We start from the raw sequence: 25447 nt of genomic DNA on the forward strand, positions 1-25447 counted from the left end.
GGTATTTTTGTGTATGTCACATAAATTTATAGAATGAATTAGGAGAAACTGACAAGATGCTGAGATTTTCCATGGTGTATTATTCCAATTATTAAAGTATTCTTTCGGGAATATTAGAAGCTTTTTATAGGGTTTTTTCCATACAGAAGTTTGCATATTTCTTAAGTTTATTGCTATTTCATGTATACTCTTTGATGTCGAAAATCAGGGGTCTTCCTTCCATTACCTCTTCTAAATGTCTGTAACTTTGCATATCGAAAAGCTACTAATTTTGTATATTAATTTATTTTTTACCACTGTTTAGATCTTTTTTTACTCTTTGTAAGAATTTTCAGCTGATTCTTTTGGTTTTCCAGGTATACAATCATATAAGCTGCAAATGATTTTCTATTTTTATATCTCTAATTTCTTCCTCTGTCTAATTGAATTGGTTAGTACTCCAGAACAATGTTAAATAACAGTTGTGATAATGAACATCATTGTCCGGTTCTAAAATTAGCAAGAGGGCTTCCCTGGTGGTGCAGTGGTTGGGAGTCCGCCTGCCGATGCAGGGGGCGCGGGTTCGTGCCCCAGTCTGGGAGGATCCGGCGTGCCGCGGAGCGGCTGGGCCCGTGAGCCGTGGCCACTGGGCCTGTGTGTCCGGAGCCTGTGCTCCGCGGCGGGGGAGGCCACAGCAGTGAGGGGCCCGCGTACCGCAAAAAAAAAAAAAAAAAAATTTAAAATTAGCAAGAATATTTCTAGTCTTTCCACATTATGTATGATACTGGATTTGGGATTAAAATATACATATGTTATCATATTAAGAAAATATTATCTAGTCACAATTACATTAGAGATTTTTCTTTTTGGCGTTAATTATAAACATTACATTTTGTTGCTTTTTCATGTGTATGAATATAATCATGTGCTTTTCTCCTTAAATGTAATGTTAATAGATTTCCTTTTATTGAACCATTATTATATCCCTGAAATAAACCCCCTTAATCAGGATGTTTTATTCTTTTAATGTGTGCTAGATTCTGTTAACATTTTATTTAGGATTTTTGTGTAGTTATTTGCATGAATACCAATGATGTAAAGTTTTCTTTTAATTGTAACCTTTATTAAATTTTAATGTGAATATCATGCTCATATTATTTTAAAAATTGATAAATTTCCTTTTCCTGTTCCCTGAAATAGTTTAAATATCACTGACATTAGGTTTTAAAGGGTTTGGTAGAATTCCCTTGTGAAATCATCAGGATCTAGTGCTTTTATTGATGCGGGTACTATATATTTCTCCATCCTCCTCACCCCCCCCAACTTAATATGTCTGTCTTTATTTTCTACATATTTTGGAGTCTTTTAGTAAATTATCTATCTTGAGATAATTTAACCACTTTAACCACTTTATGCAGTTTTTCAAATTACTCATCTAGAGTTTAGAAAACAAAATCTCTTAAGGCTTAAATTTGCTGCATTTTGAGGTATTTTCCCTATTATCCTTTCTTACATTATGTATTTTTGCCCTCTACATTTTTTGTAATTTCATTAGCTAATATTTTAGTTTTCCCAAAGAAAAACTACTTCTATTCATCTCTTATCTAATTCATTTATTTCTGCTTTTATGTTTTTTAATTGTATCATCTTACTTTGCATAGATTGATTTTGTTGTTTTCTTCCAGCTTCCTAACCTACTACTCAAAGTAGCAAATGTATACTTTTTCTTCTGGGAGTTATTTATCTACATATCATAGATACTGATAGGGTGTATTTTTATTATACTTATTTTCTATATTTTAACAATTTTAGTTTGGATTTCCTTTTTTTTGGTGGTACGCGGGCCTCTCACTGTTGTGGCCTCTCCCGTTGTGGAGCACAGGCTCAGGACACGCAGGCTCAGCGGCCATGGCTCACAGGCCCAGCCATTCCGCGGCATGTGGGATCTTCCCGGACCGGGGCACGAACCTGCATCCCCTGCATCGGCAGGCGGACTCTCAACCACTGCGCCACCAGGGAAGCCCTGGATTTCCTTTTTGACATGACTTTGAGACAAAGATTTTCTAATTTGATGAATTCTTTTAAATTTTATTCTCTTATTAATTTCTAGTTTTATTGTATTATTATTAGTGCAATTTTCCTTGTAGTACTGTAAATGTTTCGTTTTTGTTAACATTCCATGCTCACTTGGGAAGAAGACATATTCTCTGTTTTAAGAAAACATAGTTTTATACATCAATTAGATCCATCTTATTAATTATATTAACTAGGTCTTATAGATTTACATAGTTTGGGCCACTTGGTCTGTCATGAACTATGGAAGAAAATCAAGGCTCCTCATTCTAAACTGCTTATATTTCTTCCCTTAACATTACTTTGTTTTATGAATGGTACATAGATATATTTCACTGTTATATCTTCACTATGAATGCTTCAACCCTTTATAAAGTATTATTTTATCTTGTTTAACATTATAGAGTGTTCTTTTTATTTCATTTTAGGTTAATTTGTCTTAAAGTAAAACTTTCCTTATATCGTCCAGATCATAACCCTAGCTAGCTTTTAATTTGCATTTGAAATAAACGTACTTATTTTACCTGCCATTCTCTTTCCCTCTACTGTCCCACTTTTGTAAGGTTTATTATTTCTACTGTCAGCACAACTAACATTATAGTCTATTTTGTTGCTCTAATCCCCATATTTGCTCTACTGTTAAAGAGTTATGTGGATCTAGTGCTCCTGGCTAGTACTTTTGCTGTAGTTTTTTCAGACATCTTAAAAATTCCTGAAGACATTTCATGGGAACAATATTCCCTGAGTTGCGCATGTTCAAAATTGTTTACTATGCTTTTGTACTTTAACAACAATTTGGCTGGCTATAAAATTCTTGAGTCACACTCTTTATCTGAAGATTCTGTAGATGTTGCTCCACTCTCTAGCACTGAACATGTTATAGAACAGCTTAAGGTCACATTAATCCTTTCCTTCTACAAGTGACTTTTTTCTTGGCCACCCAAAGGATTCTTTCACTATGTTCAATGTTAAGCAATTTAATGTGGATGTTTTTACATGGATGGCTGTGGGGCAACTTCCATTGGGCTTGATATGTTTTTTAACATGTAAATGCAAGTCTTTTTTAATTTATGGAAGTTCATTTAATTTATATCTTTCATTTTGTCACATAATTTGTTTTATTTATTAGCAACTCCAGTAATATGCATGATTGACTTCCTTTGCCTGTATTCTATAGCTATCATTTTATCTCTAATCTTTTTGAACTCTTTTTATATTTGCTTCCTCTTGCTCACTTTTCTCACATCCATCCTCTAGATTTTTGCTATGTTTCAGCAGTGTTATTTCTTATTTTCCTGCCAACTTTACCTTTATTTCTGTGATGGTTTTATTTCACTCTTCTATTTCTTTCTTGAGCCTCCTCACTATTCACCTACCATCTCTTTTCTGAGTTCTTGTATTTTTCAGTAGCAGTAACCCTACAGAGAGACATTTATTTCCTTAAGGTTTTGTTTTGCTTTATTTTTAAATTTATGGCACAATGTTCAAGAACAATTTTTGTCTCTTTCATGGCTACATTGTTTTCTTTGGTTTTGTTTTCTCATGATCTTTCCTTACCTAGCTTTTGGTTTTCCTCTTCACTTCCTCATATCTTCCTTGTGATTTTCTTTAAAAAAAATCTTGGGCTGGTTCTTTTTTGTATCATAGTAGTAACACTGGTACTTTTTTTCTGTACCAGCTGTTTGCTGGAGATTCATGTGGGGAAGGAACCAGGGACATGTTCCAGGATAATAGCACTTTCTCTCCTGATAAAGGATTTTGTTTGTATATTTATTTGCTCTTTACATTTCCTCAGCCAATGGACATGGCAGCTGTGGCAGTTTTCTTAACTCAGCATTCTTTTCTCCACTGCAACAGAAACTGCCTGTTTGCTGAACTATTCCCTGTATTTTCTTATGATTAACCCATCTTCACTGCTGAGAACCAAACCAAACCAAAGGGTCTGAGAAAGCCCTTGCTATCTGCTGGTTCACCCCATGTGCGCTGTTATAAAAACAGAGGTCAAGCGTTGCACCTCAGTATGTGTCCCCCTTCTTCAAAAATGGTCCTCTTCCAGAGCATCGGCTGCATTGTCTCCATTCTGTTCCATTTCCACATCCTACTGTACAGTGTCCATAGCTTTGGGTAGAAATTCATTTTGGGGGGTATCTGGGGTTTTAGTAGTCTCCTAGTTTCACCAAAAATGGTTCTTTACATTTTTGTTTCTCTTTCACCTTCTGGTTTTGGATAATTTCTGGGAAGAGGATGGAATAATGTGATTGTAAACTACCACATTCAAATCAGAGGTCCAATCCTAAATTCTTTAATTTTTAGTCTTAACAATTGAACATTCTCGGACTTCCCTGGTGGCACAGTGGTTAAGAATCCGCCTGCCAATGCAGGGGACACGGGTTCGAGCCTTAGTCCAGGAAGATCCCACGGGCTGCGGAGCAACTAAGCCCCTGCGCCACAACTACTGAGCCTGTGCTCTAGAGCCCGAGAGTCACAACTACTGAGCCCATGTGACACAACTACTGAAGCCTGTGCACCTAGCGCCTGTGTTCTGCAACAAGAGAAGCCACCGCAATGAGAAGCCCGTGCACTGCAACGAAGAGTAGCCCCCACTCGCCACAACTAGAGAGAGCCCACATGCAGCAACAAAGACCCAATGCAGCCAAAAATAAATATATAAATAAATAAAAATTTAAAAAAAAAATTGAACATTCTCAAAATCCACCCATTTTATATGGTTAGGAATTGAGTTGGAAGTACTAAGAAATAATAATAGCCATCTGCTTTGTATCTGGCACTGGGCATACACATACATTTATTTTATTCTGTAGTCCTTAAAACAGCCCTGCAAATGAGGTATTATTATCTTCATCTTACAAATGAATAGCGGAGCCCAGATTTCAACCTGGATCTATCTGACTCTAAAGCCCACATTCTTTACTCCAAACCACACACAAATAAATTCTTTTTCTCTAAAGATAATTTTTACATGTTTAATTGTTGTGGAAACAAAGGAGTTCAGATTGATTAGATTATGGCATTATTTCCTTGTTCTGGAAATTAAATTTCTTTAGCCTCCTCCAAATACTTTTTTAAACCACTGGTTACATATAGAAGGAAAAATTTTAGAACGTAAATGGTTGCATGCTATCGAACAAGGACTGGACTTCCTAAACTGTAAAACCACAAAGCCCAACATAACACAACCAATATGCTGTTTGGTTTTGTCCCCTAAGCAACTGACCAAACACTACTATAAACGTGCCTGCCAATGGATTTGACAAAGATTAAGAATGTTGATATACCCCTACCTAAAAAGTAAACTTTGAATAAACATAAATAATAAACAGGCGAGCATTCAGGTGACAATTTGAGAGTAAATTACAAATGCTTCATTTTGGACATAATTGATAAAATTACTTCATGAACGTTTTAAACTTGCTACACGTATGAAAACTACAGACACATTCACTATTTCAAACAGTTACAGACAGAAATTAGCAATTGCTACCATACTTTTCTTGCCATTCAAAACAAAGAAAGTACTGCACAAATCTTCCCTTCTTTCAAAATAATGTTTTATTTAAAATTTTTCATTGATATCCTCTAAATATAGCACTGAAGAAGACACAATAGAAGAGCACTGTGTTTCAAATTAAGACTTGAGTTTTTGGGGCTTCCCTGGTGGCACAGTGGCTGAGAGTCCACCTGCTGATGCAGGGGACATGGGTTCGTGCCCCGGTCCAGGAAGATCCCACATGCCACGGAATGACTAGGCCCGTGAGCCATGGCCACTGAGCCTGCGCGTCCTGAGCTTGTGCTCCACAACGGGAGAGACCCCAACAGTGAGAGGCCCGCTTACCGCAAAAAGAAAAAAAAAAAAAAGACTTGAGTTTTTATACCAGTTCTACACTACTAATGGTGTGAATCTGGGCAAGTTACTTAACCTCTAAACTTCAGTGCCTGTGTGTATAAAATAGACTTGGAAATACCTCTCCTCGGTGTTCCTGTGTGGCTAATACCTGTGTAAACTGGCTAGCATAGTTTCTAACACATAGTAGACTGTCAATAAGTATTTACTGAATCTGAATAACATTATGAACAAGTTCTTGTTTCTCCATTCTGCTGCACTGATCTAATATAATAATAATTATATATCATAATATTATGATATTACAATGAATGATAACAAACTTAAGTTGCTATCAACTTAAAATAGACTGTTACAGTGACAAAACGAGAGAGAGGCATGGACATATATACACTACCAAACGTAAGGTAGATAGCTAGTGGGAAGCAGCCGCATAGCACAGGGAGATCAGCTCGGTGCTTTGTGACTGCCTGGAGGGGTGGGATAGGGAGGGTGGGAGGGAGGGAGACGCAAGAGGGAAGAGATATGGGAACATATGTATATATATAACTGATTCACTTTGTTGTGAAGCTGAAACTAACATACCATTGTAAAGCAATTATACTCCAATAAAGATGTTAAAATGAAAAAAAAAAAAAGAAACTGTAAAAAAAAAAAAAAAAAATAGACTGTTACAGACCCAAGTTGACTCATCCATATGCTGCCTACAAGAGACACACTTTAGCTGTAAGGACCTACACAGGTAAAAAGTGAAGGGATAAAAAAGATATTCCATGCAAATGGACATCAAGAGAAAGCTGGAATATCTATACTTTTATCAGACAAAATAAACCTTAAAACAAAGACTGTAATAAGAGACAAAAAAAGGTGTTACATAATGATAAAGGAGCCAATCCAAGAAAAAGCTGTAACATTTGTAAATACAATAACTGTAGAGAACTTTAATAGCCTGCTTACATCAATGGGTAGATTTTTGAGACAAAAATCAATAAAGAAACATCAGCCTTAAATGACACGTTAGACCAGATGAAATTAACAGATATCTACAAAACATACCATCCAAACGCAACAGAATCCACTTCCTTCTCAAGTGCACATAGAACATTTTCCGAAACAGATCACATGCTAGGTCACAAAACAAGTCTTAAGATTCTTAAGAGGATTGAAATCATATCAATGGTATGAAACTAGCAATTAATTACTTGAGGAAAACTGGAAAATTCACAAATATGTGGAGATAAAACAACATGCTAATAAACAACCAATGGGTCAAAGAAGAAATCAAAAACGAAATCAAAAAATGCCTTAAAAAGAATGAAAATGGAAATGTAACATACCAAAATTTACGGGTTACAGCAAAAGCAGCTCTAAGAGGGAAGTTCATGGCAATAAATGTCACCTCAAGAAACAAGAAAAATTTCAAATAAACAACCTAACTTTACAACTCAAGGCACTACAAAAACAACAAAGCCCAAAGTTAGTAGAAGGAAGGAAATAACAAAGATTAGAGCAGAAATAAAAGAAATAAAGACTTAAAAGAACATAGAAAAGATCAATTAAACTAAGAGTTGGTTCTTTGAAACAACAAAAAAACCAAAATTGATAAGTGTTTATTTAGGTAGACTAAGAAAAAAGTGTGAGGACTCAAATAAATAAAATCAGAAATGAAAGAGGAGATATTACAACTGGTATCATGCAACTACAAAGGATCATAAAAGATAATTACAAACAATTATATGCTAATGCACTGGGCAACCTAGAAGAAATGGATAAATTCCTGGAAACATACAACCTATCAAGACTGAATCATGATGAAATAGAAAATCTTAACAGACTGATTACCAGCAAAGAGATTGAATCAGTAATCAAAAACCTCCCAACAAACAAAAGTCCAGGACCAAACAGCTTCACTGGTGACTTCTACCAAACATTCAAGGAAAAATAAATACCAATCCTTCTCAAATTCTTCCAAAAAACAGAAGAGGAGGAAAGTCTTCCAAACACATTTTACAAGGCCAGCATTACCCTAATTCCCTAGCCAGACAAGAATGACACAAAAAAGAAAATTACAGGCCAGTATCTCTGTTGAACACAGATGCAAAAATCTCAACAAAATGTTAGCAAAACAAATTAAACAATACATTAAAAGGATTATACACCATGATCAAGTGGTATTTATTTTAGAGATGCAAGGATGATTCAACACCTGCAAATCAGTCAGTATGATATACCACATTAACAAAATGAAGGATAATAATCACATAGTCACGTAATCACCACAATAGATACAGAAAAAGCATTTGACAAAATTCAACAGCTATTTATAACTAAAAGCTCTCAACAAAGCGGGTATAGAGGAACGTACCTCAACATAATAAAGGCCATTTATGACGAGTCCACAACTAACATCATACTCAATGGTGAGAAGCTGAAAGCTTTTCCTCTAAAATCAGGAACAAGACAAGGATGCCCACTCCCACCACTTTTATTCAACATAGTAATGAAAGTTCCAGGCAGAGTAATTAGGCAAGAAAAGGAAATAAAAGGTATCCAAAATGGAAAGGAAGAAGCAAAGCTTTCATTATTTGCAGATGACATTATATTATATACAGAAAACCCTAAAGACTCCATCAAAAACCTGCTGGAACTCATAAACAAATCAGTGAAGTTGCAGGATACAAAATCAACTTGCAAAAAATCTGTTGTGTTTCTTATTTACACTAATAACAAATTATCAGAAGAGAAATTGTTTTTAAATCTCATTTACAATTGCATCAAAGAGATAAAATACTTAGGAATAAATTTAACCAAGGAGACGAAAGACTTGTAGATTGAAAACTACCAGATAGTAATGAAAGAAATTGGAGATGACAAAAATAAACAGAAAGGTATTTTGTGCTCATGGATCAGAAATACTGATACTGTTAGAATGTCCATACTACCCAAAGTAATATACAGATTCAATGCAAATCCCTAATAAAATTCCAGTGTCATTCACTGAAATAGAACAAACAATCCTATAATTTGTATGGATACACACAAAAAACATAAACAGCCAAAGCAATCCTGAAGAAGAAGAAGAAGAAAGCTGGAGACATCACACTCCTTGACTTCAAGTCATATTACAAAGCTATAGTAATTAAAACAGTACAGTGGGACTTCCCTGGCAGTCCAGTGATTAAAACTTTGCCTTCCAATGCAGGAGGTGCAGGTTTGATCCCTGGTCAGGGAGCTAAGATCCCACATGCCTTGCGGCCAAAAAACCAAAACATAAAACAGAAGCAATATTGTAAAAAGTTCAATGAAGATTTTAAAAGAATGGTCCATGTCAAAAAAAATCTTTAAAAAAAAAGATCTGCTTTAAAAAAAATTTTTAAAGAAATAAATAAAACAGTATGATACTGGCATAAAAACAGACATATAGATCAATGGAAGAGAGAGCCCAGAAATAAACCTATGCTTATATGGTCAAGTAATTTACAACAAAGGAGCCAAGAATATACAATGGAAAGGGGAGAGTCTCTTCAATAAATGACATTGAGAAAACTGGACAACCACATACAAATAAAATGAAACTGGACCACTATCTTACACTGTATACAAAAACTAATTTAAAATAAAGACTTGAACATAAGACCTGAAACCACAATTCCTAGAAGAAAGCAAAGATGATAAGCTCCTTGACATAATTCTTGGCAATGATTTTTTGGATCTGATACCAAAAGCAAAAATAAATATCTGATACAGAGCTAATATTCAAAATATAGAAAGAACTCATACAACTCAATAGCAAAAAAAAAAAAATCAATTATTAAAAACTGGGAAGAATATCTGAATAGACACTTTCTGAAGAAGACATACAGATGGCCAACAGACACATGAAAAGACGCTCAACATCACTAATCATCAGGGAAATGCAAATCAAAACACAATGAGATATCACCTCACACCTATTAGCATGGCTTATTAAAAAGCCATTCTATTGGAAGGCACTGTATACCCTGCAGAGAGGGTAAATTTTATTGGGTTATACAATTTGAGTATTCTCAGTTTTTTCAACCCCTGATCCTGAAAAGTCTACAATTTAGTAGGAAGAAAAAAATGAACCAAGTAAGTGCAAATAAGGCTGTGTAAGATAAGTTTAGTGCAAACAAAGCCACAGGAGTCTAGAGAGTATCTCTTTCACCTGGGTCAATAAGCCTAGCAGTTACACACGTGGAGTTTGAAGGAGAGACAGCCTGTGCTCTAATCCTGCTCAACCACTTACTAGCTGCATGACCTTGAGCAATTTACTTAAACTCCTTTAGCCTCAGATTCCTCATCTTTAGAATTGGGGTTGTTGAGAGGATAAAACACACTAAAGCATAAGGCCCAGCACTCAGGACCCATGAGTTAATGATAATATCACTGTCATCATCTAAGTCACACAGCTGAGGACAGAAAAGTTTTACATCTACTTCCATTTCTATCAAAGATATGCTGTCAGTTCCCCCATAGAATGTTGTTTATGGTGATTTAAATAAACAAACAAAAACCTACTTGCTGTTAGTTCTAGCTCACATATGTTTGTAATAAAAAAAAATAGACGAAGTAAGATATTATAAAGCAATAAAAATACAATAACATACTTGACTGCACTATCAACGAGGTAATTTAATTACTTGTTTCTAGGAGTCTAGATTGCTTTAATTCTAAATTGAAAATGCTGCTCCTTGTTTAAACTTCAATTCTTAATTTAGAAATAAAAAGACTTAAGGAAACACACACAGGTCCTTTAGGTAGTTTATTTTTCTAGAATGGGATATTTTACTTCGATTCTAATCTTCTGGTATTCAGTCCTGTGAACTGCTAGACAGACCTGAGTTGGATTTTGCCAAAACCACAAAGCCAAGAGACGGCACCTGGGAAGTTCATGACTAACTTTAACCTAAAAAATAAGCACCTTTGCCAGAAATCTGTAGTAAAATGAGGCAACATCAAAGTTGTAGTCAACTGAAGCAACAACAACAACAAAAATACCTATCAATACTTAGAGCTATGAAATTAACATTAAACATCATTTACACTTTAAATTTCTAAGAGCATTTTTTTGTTGCCCACTCTTTCACACTATCCATGTTTGCCTTAGATATGACAGGAAGCTTGTGAAAATGTCAATATAAAGATTTTTAATTTTGATATTGACTATGGAATAAAAGAAAATGAACTACCTTTTCCCATAAAATGTCTCAACACAAGAACAGATTGTTTCCAAAAAATTTTTCTAATCACTCTTTTTTTAAGGAGAAAAAATATTTTAATGTCCAACAGAAGATAATGAAATAAGTGATGATCCATATGTAATATTTTAAATAATGTTTTAGAGTAATGTTAATTCCTTCTGGAAATACTCATCATGTGTGTGTTGCGGAGGGGAAAGTACAATACAAAATAAACATCCCATATACTCTCCAACTGAAACAAAAAGGAAAGAGAGAACAGTGAAGGGAGGGGAGAGAAAGACAGGAGACAAATGAAATATGTCAAATTTTAACAGTGAGATTGTTAGAATTTTGCTGATTTTGTTGTTCTCTATACTTTTATAGTCTCCAACTCTTCTATAAGGAACATATTTGGTTTCATAAGCAAACAAATGAAAAATCTTGAATCTGAAGTATTACCTGCTAAATGGGATAATTCCTGCCCACTACACGGACATTTTCCATCAAGAAAAACACTACCAATTCTTAAAATTATGAAATCATAAATGAGGAAGCCCATATCTTCAGTTCAAATGTTATTTATTTTAGATGTATTAACTCTTGCCGGGCAACCAATATATCATTGAATCTTTGCCACTGGAACCGATTCGCCAACAGGCTAATTTCTAACGTTAACCTAAAGTAGATTTTTTTTTTGAACCTAACCCTTTAGTTTAAAACACTTATTGGCTGCAGGAAAGCACTCCTAGATATTCTAATGGACTTAATCAAGTACGTTAATGCAGTTGTGTAAGGAAGGGTTTGATTTAATTTACACTGAACACTATCAAGTCCTTCAGGTTAATAAGAAAATGCTGACCAAGCAAGCAGAAGCTAGAATACTAGTTTTGATATGTTTGAAGCTCTACTTTCCTGGCACATGGAGAAAAAAACATAAAGCTTAATATACAGCAAAGCAATCAGCAGGTAATAATTTCATATCCCAAGCCAGGACATACTATCCCTCATCCCCACAGAATCATCTCTGCCTGCTCAACTACTCCCCAGTTGCCTAGCCTCCTCCTTGGCTTTCCTGAGCCCTCCCCAATTTGGCCAAGCAGAAGGGGACCATGGGCAGGCCCTGCTAAGCATCTTCCTAGGCTCAGAAAATAAGATACAATCAGACTGGCCTCACAGCTCTCAGAAAAGCTGAAAATGCTGAGCCACACCAGGGCTGAAACTTACTTGTCAGGCGCACGCACACGCACACACACACACACACAGAATATGACTGTCACCAGACTCTTACAAAACTGATAAATGAATTACATTCTAAAAAGTTGGTTTGGTTGCAAGAATTACATATATCGACTCTGGGGAGACAAATTGCCCACCGCTGTCTGCAACTCAGTAGGGATTACAGTATGCTACCCTTAAGCTTGTTTATTACAACTATTCATTTTTTACTAATACATGACAGAATATGAGTTTCCTACACCTTTCTGGCCATAAGAAAATTCATTTCTCTTAGATCAAACATATGTCAAATACCTAATGACATACAGTTACTATAAATTTAAAAGAGAGAAAACGAAACTTGAAGCTAACCTCAGAATGCCTCTCAATGTACTTATCTTCAGTTAAATTATGCCAGAGAATGCAATCCTTTACACTGGTGGTCTCTACAGTGAGGTACACATATCCCAAAGGGTGCATAAGAACATCTGTATGCAAGAAATCTCTGCTTATGTTTAATTATCTCAAACATTTATATTTTCTGGAGTGTTTTTCAGTTAACATAATTTATAAGAACAATAGTACATGCATGTGGTTTATAAATTAATATGTATATTATTACAGTTATATACTCAACATTTTTATCAGTAAGGATGCTTGTTTTTAAAAGTTTGAAAGCTGATGATCAGAACTAGAAAAGGAAAATGTCTATATAAAAAAATCTATATATAAAAATCAGTGTGTTAATCTCTACCTGAGCAAGAATCTTTACCCAGCTCAAGGCAATAGACAATCCATTTCACCTATAGTTTATCACAAGCACTTCACAACCAGAAAATATTGCTATAAAGCACTGAAGTATTATATATTCTATCAATACTTCCCACAAAGTACCTCTGATGACTCAAATACATTTGGCTAATGGGCTGCAGCTTGTACCCTTTTATCACACTTCATTGTGCATTTTTCCTTTCTGCTACTTCCTTTACCTACTTCCTGCTCCTTCTCTGAGTTTTTATTTTCTTGTCCTGTGCTTTACTACATATGTTTAACAGGCTATATGGCATGATACATTGTTAGTAAAAGGAAAATAAAACTACATTTCAGAATCTTGGTTGGGGTTCATAATATTGACTTGTTTTATTGAGTATGTCCATTGAGAAAACATCAGTGGTTCAATATACTTCCTTGATCTATTCTGGATTTCTCTTGTTTTTAAATATTTGGGGCAATTTCTTATAAGATTGCTTCTTTCTCCAATTCTTTCCAAACAACAAAAGAATATTTTTTTAAATAAAATATTTAAGAAGAATGATTATATGGAGGTATTTTTGTAAAGCCATTGTAATCAGAGAAGTACATACGAAATCACTGAAAAGACAGAAAGAGAATAATCAATCAATTTAAATAAGATATTTTTCTCCAATTTCTGACTAAACTACATTTTAGTTTCTTAAAGACCATACACAAGGGTGCAGATTGATGTAATAACTCAGAATTCATGGACATAAGAAAATGTAACAGAAAATGACAAATAGGAAAAATTGTTTTTTCAGAAGAATGACAAATACTGAGAAGCATATATGGACTGGTAAATTTAATTTTAAATTCAAGAAAATGTCTAAAATGGCCATGAATACTTAGAAAAAGATGTAGCTGCATGTGAATAAAAACCAAAATATATCAAACTAGCAGCAGTTCCTTTTTAAAACATGGTTTCCGTAGTGATAGATCAAGGAACTGCATAACACAGCTTGATTTCATAAAAAAAAAAAAAAAAAAAAAAAACTGGTAAAATTTCTTAAATTATTCATGTTCAATGGGATGGCAATTTTAGTCCAAGTGAAAGGTTTTGCTTTGGGTTTTTATTTTTTAAATTGAGATGTAATTGACATAAAACATCGTATTAGTTTCAGGTGTATGGAAGGTTTTTAAAGATGGGATTTAGTTAGGATGAGTTTTACATTCTATCAATACATGTGTTTTCAAAAGTACAGAATGGTGTTAGCTGGTGCCATTCATTTACTCATCCAAAACCACAGTTATTGGGCACATACCATTTCAATTGTTATGAAAAATATATTTAGACTTTAGCCAGTTGCAAGCTTTGTATCATTCAAGAATGTGAAATCACTAACAAAAAAGCTAAAAATCTTAGGGTTAATAAAGGTGTTGTATAATATCAAGGAAGGTAAGAATTCACTGCACTCAGTTCTACCCAATTCACCTTTGGAGAACTGTATGCCACTCCATATTTTAAGACAGGAAAGTGACCAATTAAAGTATATCCAGAGAAGGGCTATAAGGTTACAAGACGTCTTAATCTGGAAACCATTTCATATGAATATTTAGTAACAGGAAAATCATCTTCAAACTCTTATAGCCATGTCATTTAGAATGAAAAGAATTTAAATCAACAGTAATAGAAACAGATAAACAGCGCAATATAATGAGGAATTTTCTAGTATGTGCATACCTCGGTTTATTGCACTTCACAGATACTGTGTTTTTTACAAATTGAAGGTCTGTGGCAACCTGCATCCAGCAAGTCTATTGATGCCATTTACCCAACAGCACTTGCTCACTTTGTGTCTCTGTGTCACATTTTGGTAATTCTCACAATATTTCAAACTTTTTCATTATTATTATATTTGTCATGGTGATCTGTGATCAGTGATCTTTGATGTTACTATTGTAATTGCTTTGGGGGTGCCACAAACCAGGCTCAGTGATGTTGTGTGTTCTGACTGCTCCACTGACCGGCCGTTACCCTGTCTCTCTCCCTCTCCTCAGGCCTCCCTATTCCCTGAGACACAATATTTAAATTAGGTCAATTAATAACCTTACAAGGGCCTCTAAGAGTTCAAGTGAAAGGAAGAGTCAATTGATGCAGCAAACTTTATTGTTGTCTTATTTTTAAAAATTGCCACAGCTACCCTCAACGTTCAGCATCCACCATCCTAATCAACACTGAGGCAAGACCCTCCACCAGCAAAAAGACTGACTCACTGAAGGCTCAAATCACGGTTAGCGTTTTTTAGCAATGACGTATTTTTTGATTAAGGTATGTACATTTTTAGTCATAATGCTACTGCACACTTAATAGACTACAGTACAGTGTAAACATAACTTTTATATGCACTGGGAAACCAAAAAATTCACATCACTTGCTTTATTGCGGTGGTCTGGAACTGAACCCACAATATCACCAAGGTATGCCTGTAACTAAAACTGGTATAAGATGATATTTCAATCAGTCATTCGAAATATTTAAGGGCAATTTAGATAATCAACCTCAAGGATCAAATCAACTTCAAGGATCAACTTCAAAGCTTGGAATGAGAGAATGATTAATTGATCCATTCTTGAAATCAAAGATGATTACTGTGCAGTGAAAGAAATATGAGGAGAGGATACATTCAGGTGCAGACGTGGGTCCATTTGCCTCATAGATGTGGGTAAGCTGAAGGAAGGTTTCGGGAGAAGCAAAGAAGAAATAACAAATGATCCGAGTTCTGATGAAAGGGTTGGGTTTAGCCACATGCAGGAGACGGCCTGGTGGTGGCAAGAGGACCAAAGAAAACAACACAGGTAACCACTAATATTAGAGAAAAAATAGTAGCTGCAAGGGACTAAAAGTATTTGAGCTTGGTTCCATTGTCTTCTAACTCCTGAGCTTTTATGAGCCAAAAGAGCTTTTTGTGCTCCACACAGAGCGATGATTTTCAGGCTTTTCTCAATCTTCCTTCCCTATGTTTCAAATCTGGATGTAGACTTACTTCTTGGGCCACTTTACAATGATTATGTTAGATATAATGCATAGGCTTTAGTGAATTTAAGTCTGAAACAATCTAAACAATTTTCTGAAACTGTGTAATATGCCAAGAGGTATAAACTGTGGCTAATGACCTTCAGGATTTGAGAACTGACCCTTACCCTTACATTCTCTAATTCTAAGTAAAATCTTCACTGCCTAAAGTGTGAACTTCTTTATCATAGCTTTGCCAGCCCTCCATCGTCTGGCCCCGGCCTTCCCCTTCAGCGTTCTCTCCTACCTTGTCCTCTTACTTGTCCTACCCTGGGTCCAACCTCTCTGCTTCTTGCTCTGCAATCATGCTCTGATGCTTCCACCCGTCTTTGCTCCAACTGTGCCATCAGCCTGGGTGCACCCTTTCCACTGCTGCCTCTTGCTGCCAACCTATCTCTGAGGACCAAGCAGAATGTCTCTTACTCCCGGGGAGCCCTGCAGTTCTACTCCTGAAGTTCCAGAGACTTCACTCACCACTGTGAACCCTCAGGGATATTCTGTGTTGTCTTATATGCACATGTCTTCCCTGCTAGGCTCTGGGCTGGCTGAGAAAGGCAGAGTTTTTCATTCATCTTTATTTCTCCTGTCACACCTACGAAATCACTTTGCACAGAGTCGTCTCTTGGCAAACTCTCTTATTCGATATTTTCACAAATATTTACTGAGCTCCTACTATGTACCAGGCTCTGTTCTAGACACTGAAGATACAAAGGTGGGAGGGGAAAAATAAACAATCTGCAACCCCTGCCCTCATGGAGCTTCCATTGGCGGATAGAGGGAGGTCTAAGCAGTAGACTAGAAAGAGGTCCAGGCCACAGCATCAAGAACATCCTGCAATAAAGATATATTTTAAAAAAAAGGACATCCTGCAGTCAGCCATCAAGCCATATGAGAGTCAAAGATGAGGCCCTTGCCACCTTCTACTTCTCTCTGTCTCCTGGCTACCCCTCAGCTAGACCCATGGATGTATCCGATTCCAGGCACTAACCCTAGCAACATCTGACATTCCTAAAATCTTAAGACAAGATGTACTTAAATGCCTCATCCCCAACACTGGGGCATTGGTACTGAGTCACTCTCGCTGCTAGAATGTTACCCAATACTGACCACGGGGTTTTCCATGTTATGTTCCAATGTGCCTTTATTGCTAATCAGATACAGCTGACATTATCATACAAACATCATCCATTGTTATCTAAAACTTCCTCTGCTATGGGCATAGTAGAGATAAATTGTTTCGATCCCTTTTCCTACAACCAATAAATTGAATGTATATTGGGAAGTCACAGTGGGATGAGCACTGTTTAAGAGATTTAAAAGCTGCGATCAAGCTATGGTTCTAAGATTCTGGGAAACTCCTATCCATTAAACATACTACAAGCATCCGTCAACATACAAGACTGCTTTTCAAACATTAAAGTGGTAGAAGGAGATATTACTGACCACTTTACAAAGTCAGCTTAGCACATGGATTGATGAATCTGAGTTAGTAGCTGCCTATAATTTATTATTTTTTGGGTCCCTTAACCTTCCAGTCTGACTAGATAGTGACACCATCCCATGACCATGCTAGATGCCCTTCCTTAAAAGGGAAACAAAATGGAATTTTTTTGGTTAAGGCAAAAGACTTTCCACTCTACCGGTCCCAATTTTTCCACATGTCAAACTTAGTCCATGAATTCTTGCCTGGATTCTGACCCCTGAGTACATTCATTACATAGTCTCATGGGTAAAATATTCCTAAAAAAATAGCATTATCACCAAGAAATGGAGAATACAGCAGCATCTGAAATTATAATAAACAAACTAAAATGGTGTTCAGCAATATAAAACAGTAAATCTTTTAGCAAGGAATTCCAACCATCTGCAAGTCTTAGGTGGCCAAATGTGAGAAGTGACAATCTGTGAAAACAGCAGTAGTCTCAAAACTGAAGGGTTGTTTTCATAGACAACCAGGTTGATGAAGCCTAATGGCATAACTATCAGTTATATTTACTTTCATGGATTAGTGTACATGCATTTTCAAAGTCAGAGGAAACAAATATTTGCATAACATTGTTACTAACTTGCTACCGAGCACACTAAACTGCTTGATTTGATGCTTTTAACACTATAGCAAAATTACCTCCACACCAAATAATCTAAATAATGAAAGCAAAGATTTGCAAATTCCTATTTAGAATAAACACATTCTTTCATTCACTTATCTTCCTGGAGTACCTTCAATGTGTAAGCACAGCTCTCGGAAGTATGGATGATAAAACATGGTACCCATTTATAAGAAAACCAGTTGACTATAGGCACTTAAGAATAACTTAACTCAGTTTGGAAACAACTGACACACCCACTTTTTACTCAGAAAATCTCAAACTTAGGACTTGACAAATTTATCATCCTACTTAATTTCCTTACGGTCCATGTTGAACAATGTTTCAAAAGTTAATTAGATCATTCTTAGGATACTGTGCTTCAAATTATCTAGTTAGTATTTCTGAGTAATCCAACTACCATTATAAATGTAAAATTACTCAGAAATAAAGCTTCTGCATTTGCCATTGGTTTTAAGCATGTTTTTCTTGACAAACTAATGACATTGTTCACTTTTCTCTTTTTTACCAAGATCTTTTTCAAAAGATTCTGATTTTTTTACCCTCCACAACCCCTAAATTATGCTAATTATACAATAATATTCAAAAAATACTAAGTATAACAATATAGTTAAAAGATAACCTCCTGAGAAACAATGAGTAGGAAAGATAAAATAGATGCCTTCGCTGCTAAGTGAGTCCCCAGGAGCTAACTGATTAAATATCGTCAAGCAACAAATTTGCCTTCTATTGAATAGATTGTTTAAATAAAAAAAGAAGCATAAAAACAGATGTTCATCTTCAACTATACCCGGGTAGGACTGGGAGTAATTTCTCAGAAACCAACTTTAACTGTCTATTAAAATTCACTGTATTGTGAAAACCAGTACACATTGGGAAGTATTCCCTCATCCTTGTTTATAGCACTAATTTTCAATTTTATAGTATATAGGTGTTCCAGAAAAACATCATGTATTTAAGGCAGAAGAATAAACGTTTAAGTCAGAGACTTATCAACAACTGCTTCAAAAAGACAGCTTATACAATTACTGGTTTAAGGGAAGAAAACAAGACTCAAATTTGAAGGAAGGCCTTTTCCCTTTTCAAGTTGTCAGGTTCTATTTCTCTCCCAGTTAGAGGTTAAACTTGACTGTTCTGTTTTACTTTTTAGAATTCCAGTTTGTCATTCAGAAAAAAAAATATGCAGTGCCTTAAGCAGTGAATAACAAGATGCCATAAATGTAGAAGTGATGTAAGCCAAACATGCTTACATGAACTAACATCTAAAACTCCACTATAGCTTCTCTATCACTCATCTTTTTTCATGATGAGTCCATACTTGGCTTTGCAGTTACTTCTGGTATGTGTATTTTGTTAGTATACATTGACGATAGATCAAATGTAATATAGCAAAATTATGACTGCTTTCATGATAGCAAACTCATGGTTCAAATCCAACAATGAAAAGGAGTAAAAAAATTTTTCTATTAAACTCCAGATTATCTTATATATATAGATAGATAGATAGAATTTAAGATGTGCACATCAAACCATGATATACATAATCCCTTATAAAATTACTGACCAGGATTTTGGTCCTACCACATGAGTCTAGAAGGGTCTGTTTGTTATTCAGCACTGGAATATAGAGCCACCTACAGGTACTTTTAGATCCAAGTTAAAAAACTACTGTAGACTAATCTACCTAAATTTACGTTTATTCAAAACTGGCCTAAACCCTCCTACAGTAGTATATCTTACAAGAATAATTAGGATTTGATTTGCTTAAAATGTGTCCAAAAGTAAAATTAAATAGAAATTACTCTGCTCCTGTACTAAGTTTCTGTTCTGGCTTATATTTTCACATTTTAACTAGGTGGTCAAATAAAATCTCAGTAATTAAACTTTTACCCTGTTTCCATGTACCCAAGTTTCAATTTTAATAAATGAACAAAAGTTACATAATTAAGTATCCATTGATTCATTCACTCACAAATATTAATTGAGCATCTACATATAAAGAGCCAAGCTCCACATTAGACTCTGGGAAGCAGGAAGAAACAAGGCAGACCTGGACTTTATGGTGTAGTTCAGGTTGTCGCTATCACTTCAATCAGATGCAGTGAGGAAATCATCACAAAATGCTCTCATGAGGAAAGCATGTCAAAAGTGTACCCATGCACACTGTGTAGAGAAAACTCGTAATTGTTATCTCTGTGAAAGTACAGTACTGAAAATTTGGAAATCTTATAATTTTGTGCTATATATTTCCTCTTAGATTAAAAAAAACTTAGGACTCAGTCCCATCTCATTTAGCATGATGCACAATGAAGGCATGTGTGTGTATGTACATGAAAGTGTTCATATTGGGATAATTAAGAGCTAGGAAGCAATTTCGCGAATAACAAAATTGCCAAAAAACATTTTCAATACTTTCCCTCAATTATTCTTACTTTATGTACAAATATAAAAACTATTTCAAAAGCCTAATGTCTGCACTAAATATTTACCTTTAAAAATTCACAAAGTGGGCTCTGTGATGGGAAGCAGATCATAAGTATAATTTTCATTTCTTAGATTTCAATATTATATGTTGTTAACACCCATAGATAAGCAGAGAATGTGAAAAAGCTAAAAGGCATTTCAAATAAGAAATCACTTTAATTTTTCTGGGAGCTGAATATGGCAACGCAGTTTTTTTTTTTTTTTTTTTTTTTGTCAAAATTAGATTCATTTGTCCAGGTCAGCTAGCTCTTATGATGATCCAATTTCTTCTATAAGTGTTTTCCATTGGTTTGAGTGTGTGAGTGTATGTTTTTCAGTCAAATATAATACTAAAATCAATATTTTAGTGGAAAGATACTGACTGAGAAAAAATCAGCCAAATAATTTGAGAGGACACAGCTGCAATCAGCCGACCCACCAACTACTCCTTGATATCATCGCTTCTATCTTGCCCTAAAAATACCAACATACTATTAAGCAGATATAAATTTTTTAAAGTTGACTATCTGAAACAACTGTATACTACCTAGAGATTAGCTGATGGGTTACCAAAAGCTGAGTATTCTAGAGCTCTGACAGGAGCTACCTTAAATTGAAAATAAATGACCTTTGTAAACGTTATTAAATGTGTCTCTAGTTTTCTCTAACATCACAATTCTTAAGGAAATGCCCTAGAAACTACTTCATCTCATTAACTGAGGCAATCTTAAAATATCGAGCAAGTATTTAAAAGAAAAGTATGGAAAAATAATGTCAAGAAGGAAGTTCTAATAGGTTAGTTTAGTATGTTCAGTATTTTCTTTCCATCTTTTAGTTAAAACAATTCAATGAAGGCATCTGCATACGTGTTCATAGATACATTTATTTTTTTCAGAGTGAGTGAGATCACATTGCCTTTCTTTCTTTTTAGTCTCCTAGCTTAAAAATCAGATCCATGAGAAAAATAAGTTATATCAACAGACACTCACACGTTTCTATCAAAATCCTATTTCCCTGTTTTAAGCAGACTGATATGTGGAGAATGGCATATTCATGGCCCTCCGTAAATGTGTGGAATTCAGTTGATGAAGCACCTTGGAGGGGGACATACATAGTTCTTTGTGGAACCCATATAAGAGAATCTACCCAGTCCCTCAGACCTAGACCCCAAATGATTACTTTCTTTAAGCATTTTTTTCAAAATTCTATTGTAAGTCCTATATGTAAGAATACATGGAAATGAAATAAACAAAAACTCAAATGAAATAAGCAAATAAACTAAAACTCACAGATGCACAAAAAATGTGAGACTGACTTTCATGACATTTAAAAACATTTCGTGACAAACTTAACTTGTTTGAGAGATTGGGGGTGTGGGGTGTTTTTAAATAAGCAAATGCAGATGTTGAGGGAAAAACGTTTAGATTTTTGACACTGTTCTTTGCTAACAGAATTGCAAATGTTTTCCATAAGCAAACAATGTTGAAATGTCTGAATATTTTTTTCTTAAACCACCACCCAGCTAAACTTTGAAAAACGGAATTTATCAATTTGCCATTACTGAGATTATACATTTGGTATTTTCTGATCAATATTTCTTTGTTCAACTTTAACTTATTCTCCATGCACTTTATAAATTTTAATCAATTATGAGAAGAATTCATGGTCTTCCCATGTTGTACGCACACACATACAGATACACACACACACAAACACACTAAGTATTTATTCAAGTGTCACTCTCTAGGAACATACTGAAAGTTGTTCATAAATAGATTGTGGGATGAAATATTTCATTTTACTACACACAGCAGTTTGGGTTCACATTTATATAACATGCAAAACTACCTGTATTTAAGTACTCACTGTCAAATCAGAAAAAAATACTCAACAAGTAAAACACTGATGCAGGTTTTCTTACACTCGAGTTTTACTTTCAGTCATTACTGTGATGCCCCTGAATCTTTTTATCAGGTCAAATATTTGTTTTTTCCTTTTAGACTTAAAATAGTCACTGATTATATTGAATAAGTTTCACTTGTCTATCTCTTCCCAAACTCTGTGTGCAAAATTGCCCCAATTATTAAGGAAAACTTTCTAAATTCAGTTATAATGCAGTTCCCCTACTGAGATCCTAAGAGCTTATTAATCAATGGAAAAAATGACAGATTAAAGTGAACTAAGTTGAATAATTTAACTGCAAAATATGTCTTCCCCTTCATTCCACTTAAGAGTGTGATGAAAACTCAAAGGAGTCTGACTCTCCTGTGCTTTGCAATGCTACAACCCAAGTGTCAAAAGATTACTTTGCAATTACCAATAATCCCTAAAATAGAGCTTCCGTGATGAGCTTGCCTTGCCTCTTCAAGAATTTATTTCCTCACCTCCAATCTCCTCACTAGATACGACTTACGATAAATAGGGCCAAAGGAATTCCAGAATACAAAATAAAAATTTATACCAAGGAGGAAAATAATACTATAAAGACAGGCTACATTCTGCAACAAACAGTGGGTAGTGGTAGGAGTTTGAATTGCTTTGGAAAGTATCTTAAGCCTTTCAAAGTGGTGATTAATGACCGAAAGTAGTTTACTAAATCTGATAAGTATAGACAAGATCTAAATGCTTTTGGAGTACTTCATACCTGGCTGATCCCAACATCCATATATCAGGAAGTGTGTCAAGATCCTACTTAATATTATTTCCAGAAATGTTAACTCTACCAGGGCAAGGATCACCTTTTCATCAACATTATCTTCCTATGTTCATCAACCAAGTACAAGATGCATAGTAGGCATTTCAGGAATACCTGACACTGTGTGTGTGTGTGTGTGTGTGTGTGTGTGTGTGTGTGTGTGTGTGTGTGTGTGTGTGTGTGTGTGTGTGTGTGTACACACTAGGAATTTCTAGTGATATATATATAATCACATGTGCAAATATGTGCATACATATGATTGTGTGTGTGTGTATATATACAATTGTTAATGGAGTAAGAACATATTTTATTAATCATGAGTATCTCAAATATTCTTATTAATAAAGCTTATTAAAAGAAAGTATTTCAAAATTAAAATTCTTAGAGAAAACTGCCAAAGTCTATGTTCCAGAAAATGGCCTTATGGTCCAGCCCTGTCTGTAAAATGGGGTTTTTACTACTGTGAAGGAATAAACTTGGCATCTATCTTATTTTTAGACATATGTTAGGAATGAAGGAGATGTTAATACAGTGCTTATATGGCCTTTGGGAGAAAAATTCTATACCAAGGGCTATCATAAGGTAAGTCAAAATGTAATTTGACAAAAAGGTAATTACCATTTGAAACCTTTGGCTCTGGATCAGAAAATAGGAGGGTGGGTAAAGTAACCTTGAACAAGTGGTCTGGAATAAATTAATAGCTTTCCATTCCAAAGAGCTAATCTATTACGTACTGCCTGTTGCTATTTCCCTTCTGAATACTCTTGACTCTTGTAAGAGTTGCCCAAAGATCCATGTTGGATGCCATCACATCATTAACAGTCAAAGACAGAAATACTGATCTGCCAAGAAAAATGGAACAGTTAACCTCTTATGTCATTCAGATGCCTGAGAAGTAGAGAAAGTAGAAGGTACTTTGAAGGATTCCATTATTTCACACAGTTGATCAAGTTGCAAAGATTGAAATATGAAATGCAGCTATAGGCTTATTCCCACAAAATCTTGTAGGAAGCATCATAACCCATTCAAAAATTTAATAAGTAGTCCATACCACATGCAATAACAAAGGCAAATTAGAGATAATTTGATGGGTTTTAAGTAATTATTCAATTATTTGGAAATTTCAATATAAACCAGAACTGTCTCTCTACACCCAAAAATTAGATCAGAAAAGTCCATGTCTTAAATATTTCTAAAGGAGAAATTTTCTGTCACTTGTTTCTGAACATAATAACGTTTCAAGATGTTTACTCTTTAGAAAACTGGAAGAGTTGTACAATCTAATTTGTTACCTCTTATCTTTCAACTACAAGAGAAAAAAAGAAGACTTCTTGTCATAAAAGAATCTTTGCAGAAAGAATCCAATGTAAAGAAATATAAAATTCATAAATATGAAGGAAGTGATACTAAAGACAGGAATGCAAGGCTCATTCTCACAAATTATAAATAATGTTGGAAAGCTTATTTTAAGGGAGTTTTTGAATCCTTATACCAAAACACAGTCATCCAAGAACAGCCCTTTGGCCACAACTAGTCTTACTTTCAAATATGTGTGTATATGAGCATGAGTACGTATGTGTGTATGTGAGTATCTATGTGCACATGTGTATATTTGTGAGTGTATACATGAGCATGCACAGGCATATGTGTGTATGCACATGTATGCGTGTATTTGTATATTAGTGTACATATGTATTTGAGTGTGCATGAGCATGTGTTTGAATCTGTGTGTGAGTGTGTATGTGAGTGTACATAAGCATGTGTGCATATGCATGAACATGTTTGTGCATGTTTGCATGCAAGTGCATGCTAATTTGCTGCTCTCAACCATATTTATTCTTCATGTTTTAAGAAGCAATCTATTTTCTTGTTTGTGAACTATGCAGAATGTGTACAAGCCGTAATATTGCATGCAACTACTGGGTAGAGGATTGGGAAGGTGGAAAAAAGTCTGAACATTGATTCTTCAGTACCAAAATGCCACTGTTTATTTTGCAAGGACTGTATAATCTTCCACAGGAAACAATCACACTAAAGTATTAA

The 25447-nt window shown here is 35.0% G+C and overlaps 1 protein-coding gene across 1 annotated transcript in view; it reads right to left on the reverse strand.

Moving 5' to 3' along the window:
* HMCN1 (hemicentin 1) overlaps window positions 1-25447 on the reverse strand; it is a 522545-nt gene that overhangs the window by 432058 nt on the left and 65040 nt on the right. The gene's annotated exons all lie outside the window — the stretch shown is intronic.

The sequence above is a fragment of the Tursiops truncatus genome, chromosome 1, assembly GCF_011762595.2.
Source record: "Tursiops truncatus isolate mTurTru1 chromosome 1, mTurTru1.mat.Y, whole genome shotgun sequence".
Lineage (NCBI taxonomy): Eukaryota > Metazoa > Chordata > Mammalia > Artiodactyla > Delphinidae > Tursiops > Tursiops truncatus.